The sequence below is a fragment of the Gorilla gorilla genome, chromosome 7 (genome assembly GCF_029281585.2).
Source record: "Gorilla gorilla gorilla isolate KB3781 chromosome 7, NHGRI_mGorGor1-v2.1_pri, whole genome shotgun sequence".
Lineage (NCBI taxonomy): Eukaryota > Metazoa > Chordata > Mammalia > Primates > Hominidae > Gorilla > Gorilla gorilla.
The window spans coordinates 104,263,764-104,278,295 of NC_073231.2; the positions used below are offsets into that span (position 1 = coordinate 104,263,764).

At 40.3% G+C, this 14,532-nt stretch overlaps 1 protein-coding gene across 5 annotated transcripts in view; it reads right to left on the bottom strand.

Moving 5' to 3' along the window:
- Positions 1-14,532, bottom strand: part of STK3 (serine/threonine kinase 3) — a 422,170-nt gene that overhangs the window by 43,280 nt on the left and 364,358 nt on the right. The window lies entirely within an intron of this gene.

The window sequence follows — 14,532 nt, forward strand, 5'->3', positions numbered from 1 at the left end:
ACCAGGAGCGGCTACATTGTAACCCACTGCGTCCAGAGTCAGTCATTACAAAGGCCACCATCACAGGATCGGATTCTGCATTTCTTTTTGTGGGAATGTGGGAGGAGAGGAGGGAAACCACAATCCACAAAACCAAGGGTGTCCCTGGGCTTCCCCACTGCCTGCTGAAGGGAAGCCAGGCAGCTCTCTTCATGCCTGTCCTGGGCTGGGGACTGAGGGCTGCTTTTGGTAAGAGGGGCTGATGGGAGCTGACAGAGGCCCAGAGGCAAATCATTTCCACCCTGTCCTTTCCTCTACACTGGGAACCGGGGAGCCAGCGATTGGAGGCTCAGAAGGAGGATGGTGAGGTTTTATGCACAGTTTAAATATATTGCTATGTAATTTTCCAATTTTAAAACATGAGATCACTGATTATTCAGTAGCTTCCCCATTTTTTTACAAAGCCCTCCTGTGTGTATGTTTGTGTGTGCGTGTGTGTGTTTAAAGCCTTTTCAGTCAAACTGAGATATCCTACCGACCTTCCCATTGTTCCTGAGCCCCCATGAGAATGTGTAGATGTGTGTCAGAGCTTTAGAGCCTGCAAGGAGCTCCCGAGTCTGAGGACTCACTCGTGCTGATATTTCAGGGAAGAGCTTGATGCCTAGAAACTGGAATGTGCAGATGTTGCATATTCAGAGACTGAAGTGCTGGCCTCAGCAACAATGCCAGGAGAAGAACCAAGAGGTGGAACCACGTCAACCAGGAGCCATTGTTTCGCTGAGGGCAAAGCCATTTGCCAGGCCCTGTGCTGGCTGCCCTAGCCCTCAGTGCCTCCCCCCAACTTTCCTGTGGGTGCCCTCAGGTGAAACGGCCCCTCAGACAGCCCCTCAGGAGCAGGTTTGACATGTCACTGAGAGATGCATATGTGTGTGTGTGCCTGTGTGCATGTGTGTATCTATGTGTGTGTATGTGGGTCTCTGTGTCTGTGAGTCTGTGTGTGTGTGCGTGCGTGTGTGTGTGTGTGTCCATTATGTCTGTGTGCCTGGATGTCTGTGTGTTTCTGTGTGGCCATATGGATGTCTATGAGTCTTGTGTGTATCTGTGTGTGCATGTGTATATGTGTCTGTGTGTGAATCTCTGTGTCCACGTGTCTGAGTGTATGCATGTGGGTGTGTCTGTGCATCTGTGTGTGTCTGTGAACATGGGGGTGGAATGGAAGGGGACAGCCTCACCCATGGGGAGAAGGGGATGGAAACAGCTGCTCTCCAGGGCTCCTGGTAGACATCACTTCCACAGAGAGGCTTTCTCTGCACTCCTTCCAATTTAAATTCTGCTTTCTGCCAGCCAATGTCTCTCCCTCGTGTTGTCTCACTGCATCCAATGCTTTTCCTTCTTAGCTGTTATTGTAATTTGTCATTTTTATTTATTGGGTGATGTCTGTCACCCCCGCTAGTCTGGAAGCTCCATGGATACAGGGATATTTTATCTCCAGTGCCCAACACAATGCCTGGCACAGAATAAATGCTGACAAATAATAAATGAAACGAGGTCAGAAGGGCCTTGTCATTGCCCTTCTGGATAAATTGTGGGTCCCTGTGGAGTCGATTTGACCTGGTACATAGCTGCATCAAGAGTCAGGAGTTTCAGGGCACCGACATCCTTAGCAAAGCCTCCCAGGCTGGAGACCTGTGACATGCTAGCCAGGCATTGCCACCAACAATGAGATTGGAAGGGACAGCTTCCCTGAGAGGCACATTTCTGAATGACATCCAGAACTGAGGAAAGCTTGCCAGATATTCCCCTCGGGTAATGACTAATGCATGAACCAGTTCCCAGGTGAATAATGTCAAAAGGAATCACTATATAGGCCCCCAATCCCTCTGAGGCAGGGTTCAGTGGAAATCACACACTATTAGGCATCAGAGCAGCGGTCAATACATGCGCACACAGTTGGGTCGGCAGGTATTACTTTATACTAGTTAGAGGGATAGGCTTAACATTAATTAATGTCTCATTGCTGATCCTCTAGCAAAATCTAAACCCCAAACCTAAACCTGAGCCCTTCATTTAAATGTATCCTCTGTGGCCAACTCAGCACAATGAAGTCTGCATACCGATTCAGCCCTGCGGTTCACTGGCTGGATCTCAAATGAAGCTGGCAGCGCATGTGCTGGTGTGGGAAGAAGAGCTTGCAGTGTGCATTTGTCATCTGCCATGCACTAGCAGTGAGATATTGGGCACAACACGGCACCTCTCTAGCCTTCAGGGAAGAGGTGACGCCTGAGCTAGGACTTGCAGGGAGAGGAGGGATATCAGAGGGAGGATGTGCGTCCTCATTCCTGGGGGCAGGACCAGGGATAGCTGCTGCCAGCATCAAATCTGCTCCAGCGGGCCAGTCTAGCCCCAAAGGGATAAAGGAGTTGAGGGTAGGCTGCTCCTGGGGCCCTCCTGAGAGGCACAGACGGACAAAAGGTTGGGGACTGGGAGATGGTAGGAATCCAGGTCGAGAGTGTGACCAGAGGCCCTGAGAGCCCCGGACACAGGCAGGGCCTTTCAGCTCCAGCTCCAGCTCCTAGGCTGGCAGTCTTAAGGCAAATTTCTCCCATTTCCATTTTTTAAAAATTTATTTTTCTAAATTTTAATTGTGATAAAATAGCAGAAAATTTACTATTTTAAGTGTCTAGTTTGTTGGCATTAAGTACATTCGCATTATTGTGCAACCATCACCACCATCCAATTCCAGAACCCTTTTCATCTTGCAAAACAAAAACTCTGTGCCCATTAAACAATAGTTCCTCATTCCCCAATCCCCTGTCTCTGGTTCAGTTTTCTATTCAATTTTATTACATAAGCACGTGTGTGTGTGTGTGTGTGTGTGTGTGTACCATTAACCAGTGGTACAGTGCAAAAAACTTACATAAATCTTCATTAAAATTCTAGGTCAGACATTTACTACTGTGAGAATTCGGTTAAGTAACATCTTTCTGAACATTTGTCTTCTCAGCTAAAATCTAAGGAGGAGGATGATGACGTTAATAGCTAACATTCACTAGGCACATGTCCATGCATTTCCCTTTCTCAAAAACCCTATAAAATAGGTTCTAGTATAATTTTCACTGGTAGATGAGGAATCGGAAGCACAGAGATGTATCCCAAGGCCACATTTAACATCTACCTTAGAGAGAAGGTCACTGTGAAGAAAGTGCCAGGCACAGAGCCCATGCTCAAAAATGAGGGTTCCCGTTGCCTTTTTCAGGAGTCCTTACCAGGTGCGGTTTATGTAGTCTATGTATGGAGCATCCTTTGTGCAGCAATAAGTCTAGAGTCATTGCATTTTAGTCTTCACCACAACACTAGAAGGTAGATATTTTAAATGTAGTTTCAAAATGTGTTAATTTGTAATTCCACAATAGTTGAAATCAAAGAAATCAAACCTTACAGGGAGAACTCAAAATTCACATGACTACCGCCCTCTAAACTCAGTCCCTGCTCCAGAGTAACTACTCTTATTGCATTGGTGTACTGTATGTCTTCCCAGACCTTTCTATGAATAGACACATCTTTATACCCGGAGAATTGAAAAATGCTTTTGCAGCTTGCTCTGTTCTGGAAACTTCTCAATATCACTCAGAGATATTTTTCCATATCAGTTCATAAAAATCAACCTCATTCTTTTTAACTGCACAGTGTGGTTGTATCAAAGTTTATTTAGCCACCTCCTTCTGATGATCAGTTACTGAGGTGGGCAATATCTTCCTTTGGGCCTGGGTACCTTTTCCAAGGCCATCTGACTGGCAAGTGGCAGAGCTGGGATCTAGCCCCCTCGTTTCTGGCTCCAAAGCCAACAGCCATCACCATTATAGTATAAATCAGCACAAACATAAAGTCTGTTTTCAAGTCAGATGGAAACTCAGTAGTTACTGACTACATTTATTTGTTCAATGCTCACTTATTTATTGAGCATCCACTATGTACTATAACCAGTGGTGGAGAATCTCCACCTTGAAGTGTCTCCCCTCTTGGCTTCCAACTCCATCTCATGCCTCCTGGCTTGTTGTCAAATTTGCTGGCCATCCCTCTTGCTCCACTGCCCCCTAAAATTTTATGTTTGTTCCCTTTTTGTTTCCTCACTTGGCACAGCTCCCGTGGGCCTTTCCATCCATGCCTCTGATTACTAAGTCTTCATTTCCAGGTCTCCCTCCCTCATCCAGCTCCAGACCCATGTTTCCAGCTGCCCCCAGGATACCTGCTCCTGCATATCCCATAGCCATCTAAAATTCAACACGTCCAATTCTGGACTCATTCTCGCATCCCTGAAACCCACTCCTATTCCAATAAACTGCATCACTGCTTTGGGGCGGCCCAAGTTGAGTCTGCAGGGCTAACTTCATCTTCTCACTCTTCTTTGTCCCACAAATTCATTTAGTGAACCAGCTCCATTGGCTCAATTTCCTAAATAGTTCTGGGATCTGCCCTCTCTTCTCTAACACCACTGCCCTATCATAATTCAAGCCCCCAGCCCCTCTCCCTGAACTAGAACAAAAGCCTTCCCCTCTCCAATTCTCCAAGCTCCCAAAGCACCTCATCCATTCCTGTTATCCCTCATCTCAGCACTCAGAACTTACAGGCCTATGTCTGGTCGAGGCATGGGCCATAGTCCAATCATCTTAATATCTCTGGTACATAAGTGTTTAGACACAGTTTCCCTGAATGTTTGCTGAAGAAATGTTAGCACCAATGGCGCTTCCAGAAATGCTAGATAAAACCACCAAGGTGCATTATTTCAGGCCCTCACCTTTTACATTATGGTTTTAGGGAAAGTGTAGGAATAAGGACAGAGCAGAATGTCTGTTCCTACATCTGCATGTGTGCCGAAGCTGACTGAGCACTTCTTACTGTTAAACTCGTTCCTCGGTGTTGCGGCTTAGCAGCATTACGAATAATATCATTTCCACTATCTCTGTGTGGTAGCTGTTGGTCTGTCATTCACCCTTGATTTTTGCATTGTAATTGCACATATAACAAATGTATAAAATAAAGAACTAGAACTGGTAGCAAAAAGATATATTATTGCATTAACTGTGCTGCTTGCAAGTATGTTTTTATCTTCTCAACACCTCAACTGAGGATTGTATGTATTCTATAAAGCACTTTTTAGTACTGTGGTTGGGTCCTCACAGTGCAGGAAGTCCTGAGACTACTAAGATATCCCTCAATATTCACACAGATTTCTATACCAACGACCACAGAAGTACAGGAATAAAAATTAAACTGGCTCTTAGCTAAAGCAAAAAAAACAAACAAAACAAAACAAAACAAAAAAAACAACAACAAAAAACCCAGACTCTGTTTTTCTCATTTTTGTAAAGCAGATGTGAGGCATCTGTCTGTTTTGTGTGAATTAAACGGTCTAGACATGCTTTCTAAAGAACTCCAGAGATGTGACTATTTTCATTCCATAAGACAATAGAGAAACTCATGTCTCTCCCTTTAGAAACTGGGGTATATTCTTTCAGGCCTGACAATGTAGTTGAATTCAGGAAATACAGCAGTATTTGCCACCTAAATTTTCACTTTCAATTGGATAATTATTTGTTCAAGGCCAAAATAAATGCTTCCCAAGCTTTCAGGGTATTGGCTATTGAGTAATCTAACTCAGGTTTGGGCGATAACAGGTATGATTTTGTGAATGGCAGTTTGTTTCCAATGCATTTCTCTGCCTGTATCTATGTTCATGAGTTTGCTTGTCTTCCCAACCACCCTTCCAGCAAACACTGAATGACAGTGGCAACATAGTGATGAGCAAGATAGACACAATCTGTGTCCTCATGGAGGCCAGCAAAGGCATTTAGTAGTTAAAAATTGGGTTTCTAAGGCTTCTTAACCATAGGCTGGGCATGGTGGCTCACGCCTCTATTCCCAGCACTTTGGGAGGCCAAGATGGGCGGATCAGTTGAGGTCAGGAGTTTGAGACCAGCCTAGGCAACATGGCGAAACACTGTCTCTACTAAAAATGCAAAAATTAGCCGGGCATGGTGGCACGTGCCTGTAATCCCAGCTATTCGGGTGACTGAGGCAGGAAAATCGCTTGAACCTAGGAGGCGGAGATTGCAATGAGCCGAGATCACACCACTGCATATTTCAAATGTAGTTTTAAAGTGTGTTAATTTGTAATTCCACAATAGTTGAAGACATGCATCATAAGAAATCAAACCAGGGTGACAGAGCAAGACTATGTCTCTAAATAAATAAATAAGTAAATAAATAAATAAGATTTCTTAACCATTTGCTTAGATCCAAAATTTAAATCACGTTTATTTTACCTATGGTTCCTCCATCATTTGACAAACGTTTATTCAGCATTACTTTGTCAGGGCCTGTGCTGGTGCTACAGAGATGAGGAAAACGTGGGCACAGTCCTGGCCCTCAGGCAGCTTACAGTCAGCAGAGAAGACAGAAGAGTAAGTAGATACCATAATGCAATACAGAAAGTGCGGTGACAGTGATCTATATCTGGGTATACAGAGGAGGTGTCCCTGAGCTAAGTTGAAAGGATGAGTAAGACTTGGTTGCCTCAATTTCAGGAGGGTGGGCAGGAGCTAGGCAGATGTAGGTCACTTAAAGGAATGTCAAGAGATGAGGAGAGGGAGGTGGGGCCCTGGTCAGAGAGGCTTTAATGACCCTTATCCTGCATGTGATGGAAATTCACTGCATCCTGGATTCACATGCTGGCAGATGGAGCAGGGTGAGATCGACTGAGGAGGAACAAGCCTGGCACAGAGCCCAGTTAAGGGGCTGCTGCGATATTCCAGCAGGAGACAATGAGGCCTGAAGGATAGTGGAGGTAGAATAGAGGACACAGATTTGGGAACATCTTGGAAGACTGAACTGGCAGAGGTAGAATGGCATGGGGTGAAAGACAATGAAGATTTAAGGGGGACTCCCGGGTTTCTAGCATTAGTGACTGGATGGAAGATGGTGGCACCAACTGGACAGAAAATACAAGGGGAATGGCGTTTGGTCATGTTGAACTTGAGGTACGTGTGGGACATTAAAAATGCAGATGTGAAGTTTTAAGGAGAAGTTTGGGTCAAAGGCAGTAATTTGGGAACCATTTGCACATGAGTTACTAAACTGAGTTTGAGCCACCAGTAAATATTAAAAACATCACAAAAGATGGGCCTGCAGGAGTTACCCCTGTGTTTACTCTGAGAATAGTGATAATTGAATATTGCTGTTGAATTCAATTTTGATGGCATGCTTCCCTATGGGTGCCATTAGAGAGACACTTCTTATCTTGGTACTAAGAATAGTTGGCTTTCTTCTGAGCAAGAGTATACTTTTATCTTTTGTTTTCTGTAGTTCAAAAACTTTTATTTTTATGATTATAATATAGCTTAATACAATGTATTCATTTTTTAAAGCGTACAGTTCCACGGTTTTTAATACATTCAGAGTTCTGCAACCATCACATAATCAATTTTAGAACAATTTCATCACCTCCCCCAAAAATCCTGTCCCCATTATTTTATTCCTTTTTATTGCTAAATCATATTCCCCAGAATGGATATACATTTCATTTATCCATTCATCAGCTGATGGATGCGTTTAGCTAATAGACTGTCACTGTCAAATAGAAATGTCACGCAAACTACAAATGTGAGCTACATATATAATTTTATATTTTCTAGTAGTCACATTTTTTAAAAGTAAAAGAAAAACAGATGAAATTAATTTTAATAATATATTTCCACCAAACATATCCAAAATATTATTATTTCAACACATAATAAATATAAAAGATTATTGAGATATTTTACTTTTTTGTTTTTTTTGTATTTTCACAGTAAAATATCATATGTCGTATCTTTTCTCATTTGTTCTTAATTTAGGCTATTTTATTATGTTTTATGCATCCTTCTTTGTAAATTGCCTTAATTAAAAATGGAAAATGCTGATGGCCTCAAGAAGAAAACTGCTGACAAAAAGAAGATAAGCTTTTCACTCTTAGCATGCAGATAGTGAACTGATTTGAGGAACTGAATATAAACCTCTCCTCAGAAGCTGTTGCCAACTCTCTATCTACCTCTCTCTGCCCCTTTTTCCCCAACACCTAACCTCAGCAAGCCTCTGCAGACATCACTATTTCTAGATATTTATTAAACAGTAGAATTGAGTACAGCTGAGTGTGACCAGTATCTAAAGGCACCAGAAAATAGGCTAGCTCCAACTGGTGTTAATTTATCTGGAAAACATTCAGTGATTTGGGAAAACAAAAACAAAAACAAAAACAGACCACATGATTCCATGACCTCTCCTAAACTGCAGGGCAGAGAGAGTAAGCAAGACAAACTACCCTCACTGCTTTAATTGTGTAATGAACTTTCTCAGACACCGAAAGGTATGCTAGACATTCTTTCTCATCTCTGTCTTTATATATGCTTTGCCCTCCTCAAAGTGCCTTTCTCCCTTTCCTGCCTTACATGCCTCAAGACTCAGTTCAAATATCTCATTAGTGAAGACTTCCTCTATTCCTACTCCTGTAGGGCTTTGTTTACATCTTTCTTATTGCAATGACCACACGTGGGTGTCCATGCCTGTACCAGGCTATAAGCACCAGCTCTTGCGTAGGAACAAAGCTGCCTTTATTTCTGTATTTCACACTTAGCTTAGACACTGGCACATAGTTGGTGCTTAATAGATGCTTGTTGATGAGTAAAGAAAGTGCAAGTCATGGGTACTCATGGGTGCCAGGTAGTGTTTGAAGGGTTTTCTGTGCATCTCTCATTTACTTTTCATAACCCTCTGAGGTTGTCTCCTCTGCTTGATAAAGAAGGTAAGACTTCTGATCATTAGAGAAATGCAAATCAAAACCACTGAGATACCATCTCACATCAGGCAGAATGGCTATTACTAAAAAGTCAAAAAATAACAGATGCTGGCGAGGTTGCGGAGAAAAGGGAATGCTTATATACTGTTGGTGGGAGTGTAAATTAGTTCAACCATTGTGGAAAGAGCTAAAAATAGAACTACCATTTGACCCAGCAATCCCATTACTGGGTATATATGCAGAGGAATATAAATCATTCTACCATAAAGACATATGCACGCAAATGTTCATTGCTGCATCACTCACAATAGCAAAGACATGGATTCAACCTAAATGCCCACCAATGACAGACTGGACAAAGAAAATACGGTATATATACACCATAGAATCCCATGCAGCCATAAAAAAGAATGAGATAATGTCTTTTGTGAGGACATGGATGGAGTTGGAAGCCATCATCGTTAGCAAACAAACACAGGAAGAGAAAACCAAATACCACATGTTCTTGCTTATAAGGGGGAGCTGAATGATGAGAACACATGGACACATAGAGGCGAACAACACACACTGGCACCTACTTCAGGGTGGAGGGTGGCAAGAGGGAGAGGAACACGAAAAATAACTATTGGGTACTAGGCTTAGTACCTGAATGATGAAATAATCTGTACAACAAACCCCCATGACATATGGATTTACCTATGTAACAAACCTTCACATGTGCCCCCAAACCTAAAATAGAAGGTTAAAAAAAGAAGGTGAGACTTATAAAAAGGATTAAGGAACTCACTCATGGCCATGCAGTAAGTTAGGCAGCAGAGCTTCAAAGATACCTACCTTTGAGGACTTCCAATCTGTAAAAGATATAATCTTTCTTATATTTTTATAACAACCTCAAGAACTAAGGAAATGAATTGACTTCTAATTGGACAGAGTAAGGATAGGCCTTTTCTGTCAGAAGAAATTGTTTTCTCTCAGGCAAGTTAGAAAAGAATACCACAGACAAATGTTGCATGTATTTGTATATATCGTATTGCATATATACTATATATATATAGTATCTATATATTGCAATACTATATATAGTATCTACACATTGCAATACTATATATAGTATCTATATATTGCAATACTATATATAGTATCTATATATTGCAATACATTATGTTGCATGTATTTGTATATATTTGTAAAATATATACAATATTATATGTATGTTTGCTATCATTGCTGTGGATGAATGTCAGGGAACTGAGCAAGGCACCAGGATTCATTGAACAAGATTAAAAAACTAGCAACCCATTAGATTACTGTGAAATTGAAATAATTTTACATTAAGAACTTTGTATGTAACTAACCTGCACACTGTGCACATGTACCCTAAAACTTAAAGTATAATAATAATAATAAAGCAATATAAACTGAAAAAAAAAAGAACTTTAAAAACATTCTGCTTGGACTTTTTTGACTGCCTGACACATTCAAATTCAAATCAAACTCCAAATCACTACTTACTTGTTAAAGCAATTAATTTACTCTCAGAATCAAAAAGCTTTGCTGGAACTTTTAAAGGTCCAGTTCATTCATTCATTACTATCAGGCTGTAATATCACATATAATTTTCAAAGATGACATGCTAAGCATGCAAACTGATTTATGGTCATCAGCTGGTGTGCTTTTAAAATAAACTCCTATATACTTTATAGAAGGACAACAGAGAAGGAATTCATGAATTTGCACACTGATTGATTAATAATGAAACAATTCCACATTTCAGATTCCTCCATGTACCTTGTTTTTCCTTGACATCAAAGACTTCCATTGCAAGTGCTATTATGTCTTTTCATTCAAATGTTTTGCCAAGAATATTTTCTTTCCAAATGGGAAAGAAAGCTGTCATAGAATAAGTGGAAAGGCTGAAAAATGCGCAGGTGCAGGAGTGCCCTATCTAACATGGTCGGTATACACTGAACATCAGGGAATATTTAAAAGCTCAGTGCTTTAGTATCAGGTTTTATTTAGCTTCCACTCAACTAATTACAGTTCACCTTGGACATTCTATAAAAATTTAAAAGACAACTAGTTGCTTGGTTTAAACATAGGCAGGCACTGGATTTTCTACCAGAAAAATTTTGAACTTATTCTTAGTGCTGTCTCATAAAATGACATAGACTCACTTTTCTGTTGAGGAAACGTGGGGTATGACATAGCTTTGTAATTTTTGGTTAAAATGTCATTTGTATCATACTAAAAACTATTTTTCTTTGCTCTCATCTTTTTTTCCTTCATATCCTTCTCTTTCTATAGAAAACATTAAGTAACTTATGAATAGAATAGTAAAAATGGAAAAATACAGAGAGGTAGATTTTTTTATAAGAAATTCTTTCTGATGTGTTGGCTGACCTGGGACTGAAAGGTGCTTGCCTGGTAAGCTTGAATCAGTTTTTGTGTCAATGTGATTTGAAAACAGGTTGTGAGGACAGAAGGTGTGAGGGCCAAAGGTACTGTGATGTTCTCTATCTTGGCTCCTTCCAGAAGAAGAAGAAGAGAAGTTATCTCAGTCTCTGGGAACCTTATATTCTAGAGTTCCCTTTCCTCCTGGATGGTAATATTCCCATACAGAAGATTCCAGCAATTGAACTACAACTCACCTTGATACATATTGCCATATTTGACACTCACAAGAACTCTGTGAGAAGATACACAGATTACACATGGTTGATCAGATGTTTTTTAGTGGAAGAACCCATGCCTCCAGATATTTCCTTTAAAAAGATATTTTCAGTTGTTATAAATATAGGATCAGAGAAATGTAGATATATACAGCATAGAATCCTACAAACTATTAAAATATAAATTTAATTTTGAACTTCCTGGGACAAAAGCAAATTGAGGCCAAGTCAATGACATGGTTCATATTTGTAAGGACCAAGAATTATGAAACTTCAGTGAAACAAAACTTTAAGGACATAAATTTGATATTTCCTGATGGGTCATCACAAACGGGGCAACTTATGCTGGCCTTAACAATATCCTTACAATAATCATCTTAAAGAGGAGGGGGAAAGTTTAGCATAACATAATGTTATGATTTGGATGTGTTTGTTCCTGCCAAAACTCATGTTGAAATTTAATTGCCAATGTACCAGTGGTGGGAGGAGGTGCCTTTAGGAGGTGATTAGGATGTTAAAATAGATTAATGCCTTTCTCTTGATACTGTGTTAGTTCTCCGGAAATGGATTGGTCTCTGAGTGAATGGGCTATTCTAAAGAAAGATGTCCTCTCATATTTACCCCTTTTCAAACACACTCGCTTTCCCTTTTGTTTCTCCACCACACTGTGACACAGTATGAGGCTCTCACCAGAAGCCAACCAGATGCCAGCATCACGGTTCTTGACGTTCCCAGCCTCTAGAGTCATAAATCCAATAAAACTCTTTTCTTTAAATTACCCAGTCTCAGGTATTCAATAAATTACCCAATCTCAACCATTATAGCAACACAAAATGGACTAAGATATACAACTTTCTTTCCTCCGTGTATAGAGAATACTTTAAAAAATTGAGCATGATAGATTCTCCTCAGTGCAAATCACCACCAGAGAGTAGGTCAGGCCCTTATGAGAAGGCCTAACTGGGTTCTAGGTGACTCTAATTCACTTTCGAAGTAACAATCAGCTTGCTTATCAAGGAACAGAGCCCCCTTCTTCATTCTTGCAAAAACATGGCACTAAACTAAAAAGAGTTAAAAGTTTGTTTTTTAATTTAGTATTTACGTGTCATATGACAAGAACTTTGCTAAATATTGTACATGTCCTAGAACATTTGATCTTCCCAATTGCTGTATTACAGATGAAGATATTGAAACACAGACTGATTAAATGGTTATTTCTGCCTAAGACAACAAAAGTGCAAAAGAACAACTGGGATTTGAACCCAGATCATTTAATTTCTGATGCCAGGCTCCTTCTGCCATGCTGATTAATGTTTCTCTAAAGCAATCATTATCAAAGACAGACTGATAAGGGAGAGAATATAATACATTATCATTTACAACAAAACATAGATTTCAAGGCACAAGAACGCCACATATATCCTAAAATAATAAAAGAAAAAAAATCTTCTTGTACGACTCATCTTGGAAGCTTGAATGCATGCACGCTGCATCTTTTTTCTACATGTAGGAAGGATGCCATTTCAGAAAATATAGATTCCACTGAAATGTGAAAGAGGTAAAGTCAGCCAACAACAGTCCTAAGTTGTAACCGAAGAGCCATCAGCAAGCAGGCTCAGCAACCCTAACATTCTAAAGCCAGACCTCCTGTTTATTAGGCTATGTGGTCTAGTGGAAATGCAAAGATTTTAGAGACAGATGGGAGTGTAAGGCCACTACTGGCATTAACTAGCTGTGTGACCTCATTTAATCTCTCTAATTCTTTCTTTTCAGTCCTCCCTTTCTTTTTCACTAAAGGGAATATGCATCTTCTTGTGGAGGTTTGAGATGGTGTATCAAAAATGCATGGGTTAGTAGATGCTCACAACATGATTATTATTGTCGTTATGGTGATTATGTGGATGCCAAGGAGAAAGACAGCCTGTATGATTAATGACAATTTTTTTTTGTTTGAGCTCATGGCGTTCAATGAAACTTTAATACCAAATTATATCTAATATACTGGCATGCATTGTGGGGAAACAAGATGGATAAACACCAAGTCTCTGCCGTCACGAACTTTACAACCCATAAATAAAATAATGATATAGAGAGTTTGGAAGCAGTTCAGTTTGTTGGCGGAAAGGGCTCAAATACAACAATAATGGAGATAAGGTCATAAACATCAGTTGAGGCCTGTTGCAGGTCTTGAATGCCAGGAGACAGAGTTCATTCTCAACTTGGCAAAATTCTGTGAGCAGAAAAGCAATTAAAAAATCCTAATTGTTATTTAGGTAGCTTTATCAAGTGAAGAAAGTGGTGGCAAAGAGTCTGGCTAATGATGTGGTCCAGTGTGAGAACAGCATGAAGTAGGAATTGTTTTTCCAAGATTGGTGGAAGAATTGAGCTGGTTCTCTGCTTTCCCTCTTGGAGTCCTTCTGGGACCCCAAAAGGAAGTAGAAGGTAGTTGGCTGAGGTTGAAGGTGGTTTGTATGGAACAGGGCAAAACTGACTGACTCCCTGGAAGTCACCACTCAGTGGCATCAGACTGCCCAACCAGGGTCTGTAAAACTTCCTTGGGTCCAGGTCCCATCATGTTGCCCAAACGGCAAAGAAAAATAGTTCTCATTAGATTCCAGATTCCTAGTCTTTCAGGCCCAAAAAAAACAAAAAACAAACAAACAAACAAAAAAAACCCTGGTACTCCAAAATTGCATTTTGATGAAATATCTAATTAAATGCCTATGCCTAATAATGGTTTAGTAACGCGATATAACTCCAATTATTTTTCTTTAATGATATTCTACTTAGAATGTTATTAGCATTTTCAGGATTTATTTTAATCATTAATCTTCAACATACAGGATAGGAAATGAAAATAGCAATCCTATTGAATGCTAATCAGTAATTTGAAAAGATTTCCTGTGACGAAGTTAAAAAACATCTTATTAATGTATTATATAATTTGTTACAGAACTGCACATCCTTCAGTGAGTAGAGCATGATTTTGAACACTGGGGAGGTGATTCAGTAAATAAGCGGAGGAAAAATATAACAGCTGTAAGTAATGTATTT